The sequence below is a fragment of the Cherax quadricarinatus genome, chromosome 38 (genome assembly GCF_038502225.1).
Source record: "Cherax quadricarinatus isolate ZL_2023a chromosome 38, ASM3850222v1, whole genome shotgun sequence".
Classification (NCBI taxonomy): domain Eukaryota; kingdom Metazoa; phylum Arthropoda; class Malacostraca; order Decapoda; family Parastacidae; genus Cherax; species Cherax quadricarinatus.
The window spans coordinates 29,291,216-29,306,908 of NC_091329.1; the positions used below are offsets into that span (position 1 = coordinate 29,291,216).

Sequence of the window (15,693 nt, forward strand, 5' to 3'; positions counted from 1 at the left end):
CTCAAAAGTTTTGCTGGTCAAGGCGGCGAGATCAGGAAAGGGAGGAACCATCCCAGAGGACTCTAACTGCAGAGATACATCCAGTTACCTGCATTAGGTCTTCAAGGCAAGGTGAGGAGGAACCTTTGGATCTAGACCCCAGGATGTGTATATTTTCTAGTAGGTCCGCAGTTGGTTTGCAAAAGGATGTAGGCAGAGTTGAGAACATACTGTCCTTGAGAGATGGATGTAGCACCTACTCTTTGCTACATGCTGGAGTGCTGCCAGTGTCTAAGGATACCTATACTGGGGTAGATATATTGTTGAAGGGTATTACGGGTTCAACCATAAGGACACCTGTACACAAATTATGGGTAGAATCTGCATACCAAGTTGGCTATCTCCCTGTAGGTATCTCAGATGAAATTCCCTTCGAAGGGGTCGACCTCTTATAAGGGAATAATGTTATGGGCCTGTTAGACAGTGAGGAACAACTAGTTTGGGGGAAACCAAGTCTGAAATGTTGGGAGGAAATGGCTAGGAAAACCCTGCCAGACCTTCTCCCTGATGGTTCCACCATGAGAAGCATGGCTCATGATCATGCTACCAACAGTCTTCATGATATTTCTCATGAGGATGGTGAGGGCTTAAGTTTGGTAACTCTGCTTTCTGATGTTGAACTGCAGTCAACTGAAGAAAAGGATGTTCCAGCCAGAGCTGAGCATGATTGGAGAATGGATCAGTTAAATAGTGTGAGAGAGGCTGCACCTGCTAGGGTGCAATTAATTTCTGTGCAGGAAAATGTCGCTGTTGCTGAGGAAGAGATTTTACAGTTAAATAAGTGTTTTCATTTCAGGGAGGAAACTCTTACAAAGAATTCACCTCTGTTTGCAGTATCGATCTAAGGAGAACAAGGGTTTTGTCCCCAGATGGTGATGTCCAAGGATTCCAGGCATTTCTTCTGGTCTCAGCTGTGGGAGACTGTCAGAGAGCATATTGAGACCTATCATGTCTTTCAATTTATAGGGAAACCTAGTCTAAGTATTAAACCTGTTCCCCTCCAGTCTATTTCAGCACCAGGTGAACCCTTCAGCAAGCTGGTAGTAGATGTACTTGGTCCATTCCCAAGGACCAAACTGGGAAATGATTATTTACTCACAAATATTTGCTCCACTACCAGGTACCTGGAAGCAGCCCCTCTGCATAAGATAACAGCTCATGTAGTCTTAAGGGCTTTGATGAAGTTCTTTTTTCATGTTGGTTTTCCTCAAGCAGCACAAACAGATCAAGGGCCTAACTTTACCTCAAAGTCTTTTAGAAATGTTTTGAAGGGACTAAAAGTAGAGCCTCAGTGTTCAACTGTGTATCACTCTCCATCTCAAGGGGAAATAGAGAAATTACATCAAACCCTCAAGACAATGATGCAAGCCTATGGTATAGACAATACTAACAACTGGGATGAGAGGATCCCTTTCTTTGTATTTGCTGAGTGGGGAAGCACTCTGGAATCTCTGAGCTATTGGCTTGGGGAGGATGGTGATGCTCCCCCCTCGGACCTTTTTCTCAGTTTCAGACACTGTTTGGCTCGTATGAGGTGGATGGTACCAGTGAACATGCCCATCAACCAGACCAGGATGATGATGTGGGACCATAATGTGGACCATGATACTCTGGAGGCTGGAGAGGAAGTGCTGATACTGGAGCCAATTCATGTGAAAATCTGTATGGCAAGTTGCTGTGAGCTGAACATGTTGTGGGGGAAGTTCCCAGGGGTTAGATATAAAATCCACACCCCCAAGCAAGAAAAGAATGAGTATAGTGTACACAGTAACCAGTTAAAGGGTTTGAAGTTCTGTCAAAAATTCAGAGAGACCAATGTTTTAATGGAATGTAAAGGGCTGCAAAACAATAATCTGTATGAAATACCAAAAGCGTATTTAAAAAATAACATGTGTGTAAAAGATTTTGGGAAATGCATGCTTGGGTTTAATGAGAAAAATGTTGGAGAGTTGGCTCAGCCACCTTGGAACTTTATAAAAGTTTGGGATGTCAGTAATGGGGAAAAGTTGAAACTCCATGAAGAAATTGTTAAGGAAGCTGAGCCAATTCAACAATTTTTGTGTGGGAAAAATCTGTATGAAAAATTGGAGATGGAGGAAGAAGTGAAATTCTTCCAACACCAGTTTGTAGTGCTTAGTGAGAGTCAGTGGGCATTCCCATGCTTCATGGTTCCCAAATTAGATGGCACCCTGGGCATAAACACTGACTACCACAGAGTACGTTTAACAACTAAGGTTTACAGAATTAGAAAGATTGATACTTATGCACTAAAAGATGCAAACATTTTAAATAAGCTAAAACATGGAAGATGTGATTTCCATGGTCTGTGTTCAAGCACCATTTTAATGTGTGTAATGCAAATTGTGTTCATTGTGTGTTTAAAATTTGTGTGTGAGATGGAACGTGATGGTGTTTGTGTAAACTTGATGTATCCAACCTGGGTGCAAAGAGATGTCTTTGGTGTTTGCTGTTGCACTGCGAGAGGTTGCAGAACTGTTACTGTCTATGAACAACCTTCTAAGTTTAAATGTCAACATTTTACCACAGGAAAGAAAATTTTCATTTTGGGGCTGGCTATTCAGCATTTGTACATGTCTCAGGATCTCTTCATCCTGTTCCTGTGTATGGTGACTAAAATCAGACTCTTAAAATGGGCTTTGTTCCTACAGGCTTTTAATTTGAAAGTTAAATATATAAAAGGCTAAGAGAATGTGGTTGCTGATGCTCTCTCTAGATGTTTCATGTAGATGCATGGTGCGTACTTTGTACATAGTGTTTGTTTTGTGCTGACCTTGTTGTTTTTGCAGTGGTGAACTCTCAGCGAGCCTGAGTACTCTCTACCAGCCATCTGACTGTGAAGGGGTCGAGTCAGAGCCAAAAGTGTGACTAGGGTCAGGGTGTACGTAAATGTGAGTTAAGGCAGTGGTTGACAACCTTCAGTAACATGAGACGTTCAGGAAGGTATGTTGTGTCTTGGTGTGCTCTATATACAAAACGGCCCGACGGTTTGCCTTTGTGGTCCCCTGGACCCCTCCATGTTCTATGTCAGCCTCCTCTTCATAAGTTTGGAGGATCTGTGTGGAGTGGGACCTCGGAAGATGGGCTTGAGTGCCTGACCATGTTAAGGATCGTGAGTGTTGACTGGAAGTCTCACTGTTTGGTTCGGCCACCAAGTGAGAGACACCTTGACATGTTTTGTGAAGTTTTCTGCCTGGTGTACACCTGACTGCTCTGGGTTTGGCTCTACTCTCATCTCCTGATCAGGAAGATGCCACCCTGGAGTACCAGTTGCTTGCTGGATTACCGCAGCAGAGGCACAGGCCTGTTGGTGCGGGCTTTCACAGTGGGCATTGTGTGCAATTTTTGCATTGTAATGTGTATTGTTTAAAAGCCACTAAAATTGTAAATAGTTACACCCTTGAGTATATGGGTATGGTTAAAATGCTTTTATAAAAAATTCTGCAATCTGTTGTAAATAACAGTAAAGTGAAGAGTAGTTATGGTGCTAGGAAATATTTAGCATTTCTAGTAATCTTGTTTACCGCCTTCAGACTTAAGCAATATACTTTTACTAGCCGTATCCTGAGGGACACGGCTAGCTTTTGTGAGACTTCGTCTGGAGGTGGGGGTGTTATGGGGCTATAGGACCCAACATGTACTTATAAGTAACAGTTACTCTGGAATACCTAATTATATTGAATTGATGGGGACTTTGCTCTAAATGTCAGAAGGACTGATCAACCTTATGACTGAGAGGCAGCTGGGTCAAGCCTATTTTTCTCAATATAATAGGTTATACTATAGACACATAAACACACAATTTAAATAAGTAGTTTATAAAGTTGTATTTCTTTTTGTAAAAGTAAAATTAAGGTGTGGTAGAATTGTGGTAACTGGAGAATTGTGCTTGGCAACAGTCTTTTGTTTTGGTGGGAGGAGCTTAGCCAGGCTCTCTCTCTCTCTCCCTCTCACTGACTCTCTCTCTCTGTGGCTGACCTTCAACCTGGCAGGATCTCTGGGTCCTTCTCCTATCTTTTGGGGCATCATATGTGCTCCAGGGGTGAGTTTTTATAATTTAAGTTGTGGCCACCATACCCAGGGTGACTAAAGTGTGTCAAAACACTGGTTAGCCCAGAGTTATGTCAAGAGAGAAGGACAGAAGTTAATAAGGTACACCATGTGGGAGAACAGCTATGGAGTGTGTAGATCTTTGTTTTTAAAGTGTGAGGCTGTAATTGTATATTCTGTACATATCTATTGAGAATACAGTTATATTTTTATAGTTGTAGTTTACATAACCTGTGAAGGGGTATCAGAGACACTCAAGATGATCAGCCATAATGTAAGTATTACCCCTAGACAAATAAGGCCATTAAGTAAAAGCTACCCCACACTAGAACATGTAGTGAGAACCTTACTATCAAAGTAATAAGGGACAAACCAACGTAACACTTAAAACATGCAATAAAATAATCCTAACATTTTGGTAAGAATTTTTTTTTCTATTTTTTTCGAATATTTTGCGACATAGAATGACAGTTTCAGAAAGGGGCCTGCGACAGTCAAAGGGTTAAGAAAAGAGTGAAATAATGAAGTCACAATATGCCTGTGTTCAGTGATCTACTAATATGCCTGAAGACTGAAGACATAAAGGGGAGGTTATTTAGATTCGATGTGTTGAAGGATTCGAGAATGGTATTTCCTTGGACTGAAAGCCCCTTAGCCTCGCCAATGAAAGTCAATGAAGACAAATTTCAGTTGCTCTCCTATGGGAAAATTTGAGATGATAAAGACTGGATCAAAGTATCAAAGTAAAACAAACTCAAATCACTTAATAGAAAGAATTTTTAATATGAGAGACTTTGGAGCGATAATTACAATGTTATAATCACAGCAGCAAGGAAACTGATAGGCTTCATAAATACAACATGTGATGCTAGGCTAAGTACAGTACCACCACAGCAACAAGTACAGTACCACCACAGCAACAAGTACAGTACCACCACAGCAACAAGTGCAGTACCACCACAGCAACAAGTACAGAACTGCCACATCAACAAGTACAGTACCACCAAAGCAACAAGTACAGTACCACCACAGCAACAAGTACAGTACCACCACAGCAACAAGTACAGTACCACCACAGTAACAAGTACAGTACCACCACAGCAACAAGTACAGTACCACTACAGTAACAAGTACAGTACCACCAAAGCAACAAGTACAGTACCACCATAGCAACAAGTACAGTACCACCACAGCAACAAGTACAGTACCATCACAGCAACAAGTACAGTACCACTACAGCAACAAGTACAGTACCACCACAGCAACAAGTACAGTACCACCACAGCAACAAGTACAGTACCACCACAGCAACAAGTACAGTACCACCACAGCAACAAGTACAGTACCACTACAGCAACAAGTACAGTACCACCATAGCCAGGGTTGGTCTTAAGCCGAGTGAACCGATTGCTCCCAATTGGGCCCCGCAGTAGAGTGTAATCTACTCTCAGCTTGTCAAGTACACATAACAACACAAGGTTAAAAAAAAGGGGGGGGGGGCTTCGGATACATGTTGGCGAATTTCCCCAAAAGCAGTGGTGAAGTTGCCTGATGGGGTGGTGATTGTACCTGACATCAGACATTAACCCGTAAACTGTCCAAACGTATATATACGTTTTTTTCAACATTTGAAAGTATGTAAAAAAAGTAGACCTTTTTGATTTTTTACATTTGAAAATATGTAAAAACACTTTGATCTACTTTTTTTTTTTTTTGTTGAAAATATGTAAAAAAACGTAGATCTACTTTTGGAGCACTGCACATGTGAACGTAGATCTGCTTGGACCATTTACGGGTTAATCCTTAAACTGTCCAAATGTAGATCTATGTTCACATGCATAGCTCTCCAACCTTGATTTTCCCCATTTGAAAGCATGTAAAATAAAACGTAGATCTACATTCGGAGCCCCCCGCACGTGGATGTAGACCTATGTTTGGACAGGTTATGGGTTAAAAACAGTCTGCAATGGATGCCATGTTTATTTTTTTTATCTTTATCTTTTTTAGGATCCTGTGGTTTCTGAAAATATGAGTAAAAGACCAAGGAACATCGGCAAATATTTAAGTGGCAGTAAGAAGAGGGCTGTAGCCAAAGCAAAGAAGGCTGAAGCAGAAAAGGAGAAAGGTGCATTAGATAAGTATTTCAACAAAACTATTTCAGAAAATGCAGAAAAGCAAGTAGAGCCACAACACAGTGAAGATGATAACACCGAAAGAAGCCAGTCTGAAGAAGTTATGCAAGACAATCAAAGAGGGAATTTATTTACTGACTGAGATTGACCATCTCGGAAATGTTAAATCTGACAAACAAGGAGACTCGCCTGTTGACATGCCTGCTGGTACCTCTGAGGCAAGGGAGAATGGGAATTCTAAATCTGCCAGTCCTGTAGAATTAACAGATGATCCTGCAACTAGGCCAGAAATGATAAGTAAGAGTTCAAAGGACTATTTAGTGAAAAAGGAGCTTCAAAGGACTATTTAGTGAAAAAGGAGCAGCTACAATTATAGTAGAATTTTTCCCCAAGAATTAGAGTGGTTCATGTTTTTCAAAATTTCACTGCAAAAGAAAACTGCCAAATGGTGAAATTGTAGATCGTCCATGCCTAATATACTCTGTATCAAGTGATAAAATCTTCTGTTACTACTGCGAGCTTTTTGATAATGCAGCAAGTGCACTTGGAAGTAGTGGCTTTAATGACTGGCCAAACATTCATACACGACTAGCCGAGCATGAGAACTCCAAAAATCATTTGCAAGCTATGCTCAGTTATGTGAACTGCAGCAAAGATTATCTGCTGAGAAACTATTGATGAAGTGACAGAAAAACTAACCAGACAAGAAGCAAAATGCTAGCATGAAGTATTTAAGCCACTGGTAGCCACTGTACAGTTTTTGGCAGAAAGAAGGTTGAAATTCCGGGGACCTGAGGAACACACAGGAACACCACATAATGGAAATTTCCTTGGTGTTGTTGAGTTGCTAGGAAAGTTTGATTCCGTAATGCAAGATCTGCAAAAAATCTAGAATAAGGAAATATATGATCATTATTTAAGAAAAAGAATCCAGAATGAACTTATTAACCCCTTGACTGTCGCAACGCTCAATCCTGAGGTGTCTCCTGGCGTCGCAAAATTTAAAAAAAAAAAAATTATTTTCTTATGAAATGATAGAGAATCTTTTCCTGATTGTAATGACACCATAAAACGAAATTTGATGGAAAACTGACGGAATTACGCTCTCGCGAAGTTAGCGATCTCGGCGATATTTACAAATCGGCAATTTCACCCACTTTGAGCCCTATTTTCGGCTAATTCCATTGTTCCAGTTGACCAAACTCATAACTATTTCTTTAGAACTCCATTTTCTCTATCGATTGAGCCCAACAAACTGACCATTTACCGATTTCAACTACCCAATAATGTGGTCAGAAATTTGCAATTTGGCCAATTTCACAAAAATTAAAAAATATGACAATTTCAAAATAAGGTCCAGAATGAACAATGCAGACATTCCTGTCTCTAAAATAACATTTTCTTTGTTCATCAGTCATGTCTCCAGGCCCCTCTGATATTACTCTTGCTTTCTATTTTGAATTTTTATTCAAACAAAAAATAGAAGATTTACTGTTATGCAGACTACTGCAATACTGTAATAATTGTACAGATAATGTCAACCCATTCATGACTGCATATTAGAATGGCTAGTTGGACATTTATTGGACAATGACATCATTTGTTTAATTTTGAACATCGGCAAAAATCAAACATTTCCCCTACTTTGAGCTCCATTTCCAGGTTCTTTTTATAGTAAAACCAATCAAAATCACATCTATTTCTATAATATGTTTTCCATTCTATCAAATGAGACAAAGCAAACTAGAATACAACCATAAATACTATACGAAAATAGACCACAAAGTCGGCATTTTAATTAAAAAAATGGTTGGAGTTTTTTTTCTCATTATGCACTGCGTGCTCCAAGATTTTTTTTATATGGTGCACACTGACCACACAGACCCATTCTCTCACATGTAGGCCTACCAGCTTTCTCCTGCTTGATTTGAAGCCACTAGAATTTATGAGTATAATGTATATACGTCAAACACAGTACGTACCTCGTAAGATGTATATATACGACCGAAACAGTCAAAGGGTTAATATAATGGGTCAAGGTTGCTAAGTATTTTGCAGTAATTCTCGACTGTGCTCCTGACATCAGTCATCAGGAGCAAATGTCAATGGTAATTAGATATGTAGCTGATGGTGTACAATCAAGTGCTCCAGCAAGAGTATATGAACATTTCATCAAGTTTTTTGTGGTGGAAAGTAATACAGGTGAAAATTTGTAGAATACCCTTCTACATGAACTTTTTCTCATTATGCACTGTGTGCTGCAGGATTTTTTTTTCATACTGCGCACACTGACCACATTGACCCATTCTTTCATATGTAGGCCTACCAGCTCTCTCACTAGATTTGAAGGCACTAGAATTTATGCATACTAGTATGGCACCAACCCTGAAAGGGTTAAAGCTACATAGAGTGATAAAATTCTTATTCAGCCCACTCTTCACTTACCTTAAAATATTTGTAGTCTTAACGTAGGGTGAAAGGTGAAAAGTATTTATTTGTAGAAAGTCTTGTAGTAGGTAGGGTAGTGTAGGGAAGCCTGCCTGGCCACCCCACCCACTATGTAAACAAACAGACGATGCGTCTGGTTATGGTTCATCAACATTCATACAAACACCTTACATTGTGTACAAGTTGTCTCCACAGTGGCACAGTACAATACATAAAAACCAACACTTCTATTCTCATGTAATTTTTAGAAGGAATGATGCTCTGGCAAATCATTATTATTATCATCATTATTACAAATTATTTTTATTAAAAGTTGTTATTAATACAAGTTATTATTATTACAAGTTGTCGTTATTATAATCATAAAAAATAAGCACTAAACCCACAAGGGTCATGAATTGCTATATATATAGGGTGAAGGCATATGAAAGGAATATTTATCTACAGTTATCCCCCAGTGTTTGACTAGAGAAAACGTAATTCTTCCGACACTCCTACAAAGCCGCTTTGTAAACAAATTTCATATTTATGTCAATTTTTATTCTGTGGGTGTATGCATATTGTTTATTTGCTATGTAATGTGTTTCTTATATAATTTTGAAAAAAATATCATAGATGGATTAATGAAAATGTCTATACAGGTCCGCCATCACAAATCCGGCAATCAGTTATTCAGTTCCTTCAGTTATTCGGCACTAATTTTGGCTACCATAATTTCAAATTTCCAGGGTCGCCACACCAACCTACTGGTACTGTTTGGTGGCACTACTTGCTGCATAAGTCCTTCTAATTTTTTTATTCTCCATTTGTTATAACCTGCTTACTTTTAGCCCTAGCTATGGTTCCAATGAATAAAAGAAATGCTTCTCGTTGTGTAAAGCACAGACACAGTACATTGTCCATTAAAGATAGGTGGCTTTGAAGCCACTGTTGGTTGCCATGAGCTCAGTCTCATGATGCAGAATATGCTTTATTATTGTGCTGATATCAACACTATAGCTTATTGCCTATCACAATTGATCTAATATGACACAATAAACAATATAAATAACAAAACATGTTAAATACTCCAGAATGAATAATATTTGGCATTATACTGAGCAGTTCGACGGAGGTATGAAGAGGATATGGTATAAAAATATCATTCTCCTATCCTTGTCTTGGGGGCTTATATTAGATAAAATGAAGTATAGCACAGGGCTAACTGTGATATACACTTGTACTGCACCATAAACCTGAAACAAAAAAGTTATTTTCTCTATACAGATTATCACACATAGCAGCATATGTGTAGAGAACCTAGGATAACCCAAAAAAGTCAGACAACATGGCTTATTTCTAGTACCTGGCTTGGGTTAGCCATATATGATTATTAGATTCCCAGCCAGGGTAGAAACATTGGGTGTGTTTCTTTATACCTGTTGTATATGTTCACCCATCAGTAAATGGGTACCTGGGTGCTAGTCGACTGGTGTGAGTGTTATCCTGGAACACTGACCTAATTTGCTTGAAATACTCTGCATAACAAGCGGCTTTCTATATAGTAGTGTGTCACTGATGTCAGCTAGGCCTGTATACATTGTACTTTTTTTTTTTTTCAACAAGTCGGCCGTCTCCCACCGAGGCAGGGTGACCCAAAAAAAGAAAGAAAATCCCCAAAAAGAAAATACTTTCATCATCATTCAACACTTTCACCTAACACATAATCACTGTTTTTGCAGAGGTGCTCAGAACACAACAGTTTAGAAGCATATACATATAAAGATACACAACACATCCCTCCAAACTGCCAATATCCCAAACCCCTCCTTTAGAGTGCAGGAATTGTACTTCCCATTTCCAGACTCAAATCCGGCTATATACAAATAACCGGTTTCCCTGAATCCCTTCACTAAATATTACCCTGCTCACACTCCAACAGATCGTCAGGTCCCAAATACCATTCATCTCCATTCACTCCTATCGAACACGCTCATGCACGCCTGCTGGAAGTCCAAGCCCCTCGCCTACAAAACCTCCCTTACCCCTTCCTTCCAACCTTTTCGAGCCTTCCTTCTCCTACAGATTTAAATGCTCTCCATGTCATTCTACTTTGATCCATTCTCTCTAAATGACCAAACCACCTCAACAACCCCTCTTCAGCCCTCTGATCAATACTTTTATTAACTCCACACCTTCTCCTAATTTCCACACTCTGAATTTTCTGCATAATATTTACATCACACATTGCCCTTAGACAGGACATCTCCAATGCTTCCAACCACCTCCACGCTGCTGCATTCACAACCCAAGCTTCACACCCATATAAGAGTGTTGGTACTACTATACTTTCATACATTCCCTTCTTTGCCTCCATAGATAACGTTTTTTGACTCCACATATACCTCAACGCACCACTCACCTTTTTTCCCTCATCAACTCTATGATTAACCTCATCCTTCATAAATCCATCCGCCGACACGTCAACTCCCAAATATCTGAAAACATTCACTTCTTCCATACTCCTCCCAATTTGATATCCAATTTTTCTTTATCTAAATCATTTGATACCCTCATCACCTTACTCTTTTCTATGTTCACTTTCAACTTTCTACCTTTACACACACTCCCAAACTCATCCACTAACCTTTGCAATTTTTCTTTAGAATCTCCCATAAGCACAGTATCATCAGCAAAAATCAACTGTGTCAATTCCCATTTTGTATTTGATCCCCCATAATTTAATCCCACCCCTCTCCCGAACACCCTAGCATTTACTTCCTTTACAACCCCATCTATAAATATATTAAACAACCATGGTGACATTACACATCCCTGTCTAAGACCTACTTTTACCAGGAAGTAGTCTCCCTCTCTTCTACACACCCTAACCTGAGCCTCACTATCCTCATAAAAACTCTTTACAGCATTTAGTAACTTACCACCTATTCTATATACCTGCAACATCTGCCACATTGCTCCTCTATCCACTCTATCATATGCCATTTCTAAATCCATAAATGCAATAAAAACTTCCCTACCTTTATCTAAATACTGTTCACATATATGCTTCAATGTAAACACTAGATCTACACATCCCCTACCCACTCTGAAACCTCCTTGCTCATCCGCAATCCTACATTCTGTCTTACCTCTAATTCTTTCAATTATGACCCTACTGTACACTTTTCCTGGTATGCTCAGTAAACTTATTCCTCTATAATTTTTACAATATTTTTTGCCCCTTCCCTTTATATAAAAGGACTATACATGCTCTCTGCCAATCCCTAGGTACCTTCCCCTCTTTCATACATTTATTAAACAAAAGTACCAACCACTCCAACACTATATCCCCCCCTGCTTTTAACATTTCTGTCATGTTCCCATCAGTTCCAGCTGCTTTACCCCCTTTCATTCTACGTAATGCCTCGCGTACCTCCCCCACACTTACATTCTGCTCTTCTTCACTCCTAAAAGATGGTATACCTCCCTGGCCAGTGCATGAAATTACCGCCTCCCTTTCTTCCTCAATATTTAAAAGTTCCTCAAAATATTCTTGCGATCTACCTAATACCTCCCTCTCCCCATCTACTAACTCCCCTACTCTGTTTTTAACTGACAAATCTGTATGTTCCCTAGGCTTTCTTAACTTGTTTAAATCACTCCAAAATTTTTTCCTATTTTAATTAAAATTTCTTGACAGTGCCTCTCCCACTCTATCATCTGCTCTCCTTTTGCACTCTCTCACCACTCTCTTCACCTTTCTTTTACTCTCCATATACTGCTCTTCTTATAACACTTCTGCTTTGTAAAAACCTCTCATAAGCTAACTTTTTCTCTTTTATCACACCCTTTACTTCATCATTCCACCAATCACTCCTCTTTCCTCCTGCCCCCACCTTCCTATAACTACAAACTTCTGCCCCACATTCTAATACTGCATTTTTAAAACTCATCCAACCCTCTTCAACCCCCCCACTAATCATCTCTACACTAGCCCACCTTTCTGCCAATAGTCGCTTATATCTCACCCGAACTTCCTCCTCCCTTAGTTTATACACTTTCACTTCCCTCCTACTTGTTGTTGCCACCTTCCTCTTGTCCCATCTACCTCTTACTCTAACTGTAGCTACAACTAAATAATGATCAGTTGCCCCTTTATAAACATGTACATCCTGGAGCCTGCCCATCAACCTTTTATCCACCAATACATAATCTAACAAACTACTTTCATTACGTGCTACATCATATTTGTATATTTATTTATCCTCTTTTTCATAAAATATGTATTATTACCAAATCTCTTTCTACACATAGGTCAATTAAAGGCTCCCCATTTACATTTACCCCTGGCACCCCCAATTTACCTACTACTCCCTCCATAACATTTATACCCACTTTAGCATTGAAATCCCCAACCACAAGTACACTCACACTTGGTTCAAAACTCCCCACGCATTCACTCAACATTTCCCAAAATCTCTCTCTCTCCTCTGCACTTCTCTCTTCTGCAGGTGCATATAAGCTTACTATAACCCACTTTTCACATCCAGCCTTTATTTACTCCACATAATCCTTGAATTAATACATTTATAGTCCCTCTTTTCCTGCCATATCTTATCCTTCAACATTATTGCTACTCCTTCTTTAGCTCTAACTCTATTTGCAACCACTGACCTAATCCCATTTATTCCTCTCCACTGAAACTCTCCAACCCCCTTCAGCTTTGTTTCACTTAAAGCCAGGACATCCAGCTTCTTCTCATTCATAACATCCACAATCATCTCTTTCTTATCATTTGCACAACATCCACGCACATTCAGACTTCCCACTTTGACAATTTTCTTCTTATTCTTTTTAGTAATCTTTACAGGAAAAGGGGTTACTAGCCCATTGTTCCCGGCATTTTAGTTGACTTTTACAACACGCATGGCTTACGGAGGAAAGATTCTTATTCCACTTTCCCATGGATATACAGTGGTCCCTCGCTTTTCGTAGTTCTCGGCAATTGTAAATTTCGGCAATCATATGGATATTTTCGTAAAAACATGGGCTCGATTTTTATAGGTTGACTCGCGAGTCGTAGTTCGTCTGGGATGCATACCCATGGCGTGAGCCGTGGCGGAAGCCAGTCTGGCATTGTTTACCAGTGAGCGAAAGTCCCATCACGTGCTCCAGCGAAATATTTCATAATACAGTGGACCCCCGGTTAACGATATTTTTTCATTCCATAAGTATGTTCAGGTGCCAGTACTGACCGAATTTATTCCCATAAGGAATATTGTGAAGTAGATTAGTCCATTTCAGACCCCCAAACATACACGTACAAACGCACTTACATAAATACACTTACATAATTGGTCGCATTCAGAGGTAATAGTTATGCGGGGGTCCACTGTACATGTATTCCATTTATTTTAGTGCTTGCAAGTACTAAATAAGCTACCATGGCTCCAAAGAAAGCTCCTAGTGCCAAGCCTGTGGTAAAGAAGGTGAGAAATACGATTGAATTTAAGAAAACCATCATTGAACAATATGAAAGTGGTAAAAGTGTGGCCGAACTGGCCAGGATGTATAAGAAACCCTACACAACCTTATGTTCCATAGTGGCCAAGAAAAAGGAAATCAAGGATGCTGTTGTTGCAAAGGGGGTAACTATGCTGACAAAAATGAGATCACCAGTACTCGAAGAGGTTGACAAGTTATTATTGGTGTGGATAAATGAGAAACAATTAGCAGGAGATACTCTTATGACTGATTATTTATGAAAAGGCTAGGCAGTTGCATGACGATTTGGTAAAGAAATTGCCTGCAACTAGTGGTGATGCGAGTGAATTTAAGGCCAGCAAAGGCTGGTTTGAGAGATTTAAGAACCGTACTGGCATACACAGTGTGGTAAGGCATGGTGAGGCTGCCAGTTTGGACCACAAGGCGGCTGAAAAATATGTGCATGAATTCCAGGAGTACATAGAGGCTGAAGGACTGAAACCTGAACAAGTGTTCAATTGTGGCAAAACAGGCCTCTTTTGGAAGAAAATGCCAAAGAGGACCTTCATTACACAAGAGGAAAAGGCAATGCCAGGACACAAGCCTATGAAAGACAAGCTGATGCTAATGTTCTGTGCTAATGCTAGTGGGGATTTCAAAGTGAAGCCATTACTAGTGTACCATTCTGAAAATCCCAGAGTGTTCAGGAAAAACAATGTTATGAAGAGTAAATTGTGTGTGTTTTGGAAATCTAATAGTAAGGCATGGGTCACGAGGGACCCATGTGTTGAGAAGAATTACTAATTTGTACTTATATTGGAGAACGTGGCAGCAGGTGCTGACTGTTTTCGTCGAGTGGTTCATTGAAGTGTTTGGCCCTAGTGTGAAGGAGTATCTGCTGGAAAAGAAATTGGATCTCAAGTGCCTGCTAGTAATGGACAATGCACTTGCTCATCCTCTAAACTTGGATGACCTAATTTTCGAGGAGTTTGGGTTTATCACAGTAAAGTTCTTGCCCCCGAATACCACTCCTCTCCTCCAGCCCATGGACCAGCAGATCATTGCAAACTTTAAAAAACTCTACACAAAAGCAATGTTTCACAGGTGCTTGACTGTGACCACAGACACTCACTTGACCCTAAGGGAATTTTGGAGAGAACACTTCAGCATCCTCCACTGCATAACCCTTATAAGTATGGCTTGGGAGGGAGTGACTACCAGGACTTTGAACTCTGCCTGGAGAAAATTGTGGCCAGATTGTGTCGACAAGAGGGATTTTGAAGGGTTTGGGACTGACCCTGATGAGCCTATGTCTGTTGTAAAATCAATTGTGGCACTGGGGAGTTCCATGGGGTTAGATGTGAGTTTGGAGGATGTGGAAGAATTGGTGGAAGACCACAACGAAGAGCTCACCACTGAGAAGCTGCAAGAGCTTCAGCAGGAAGAGCAAGAGATCGCAGCTCAGAATCTTGCTGCAGAGGAGGAGGAAGAGAGATGGAAGAAGGTGCCTTCTTCAGAAATTAAGGAGATTTTTGCAATG

At 40.0% G+C, this 15,693-nt stretch overlaps 1 protein-coding gene across 1 annotated transcript in view; it reads right to left on the reverse strand.

The window, feature by feature from the left end:
* The window catches only part of LOC128697958 (uncharacterized), a 49,867-nt gene extending 34,728 nt beyond the window's left edge, over positions 1 to 15,139 (reverse strand). The window contains exon 1 of the mRNA XM_070092209.1: positions 14,965 to 15,139. The gene's annotated coding sequence lies outside the window, so the exon portion shown is untranslated. The remainder of the gene's footprint in view (positions 1 to 14,964) is intronic.
* Between the last annotated feature and the right edge of the window lie 554 nt (positions 15,140 to 15,693).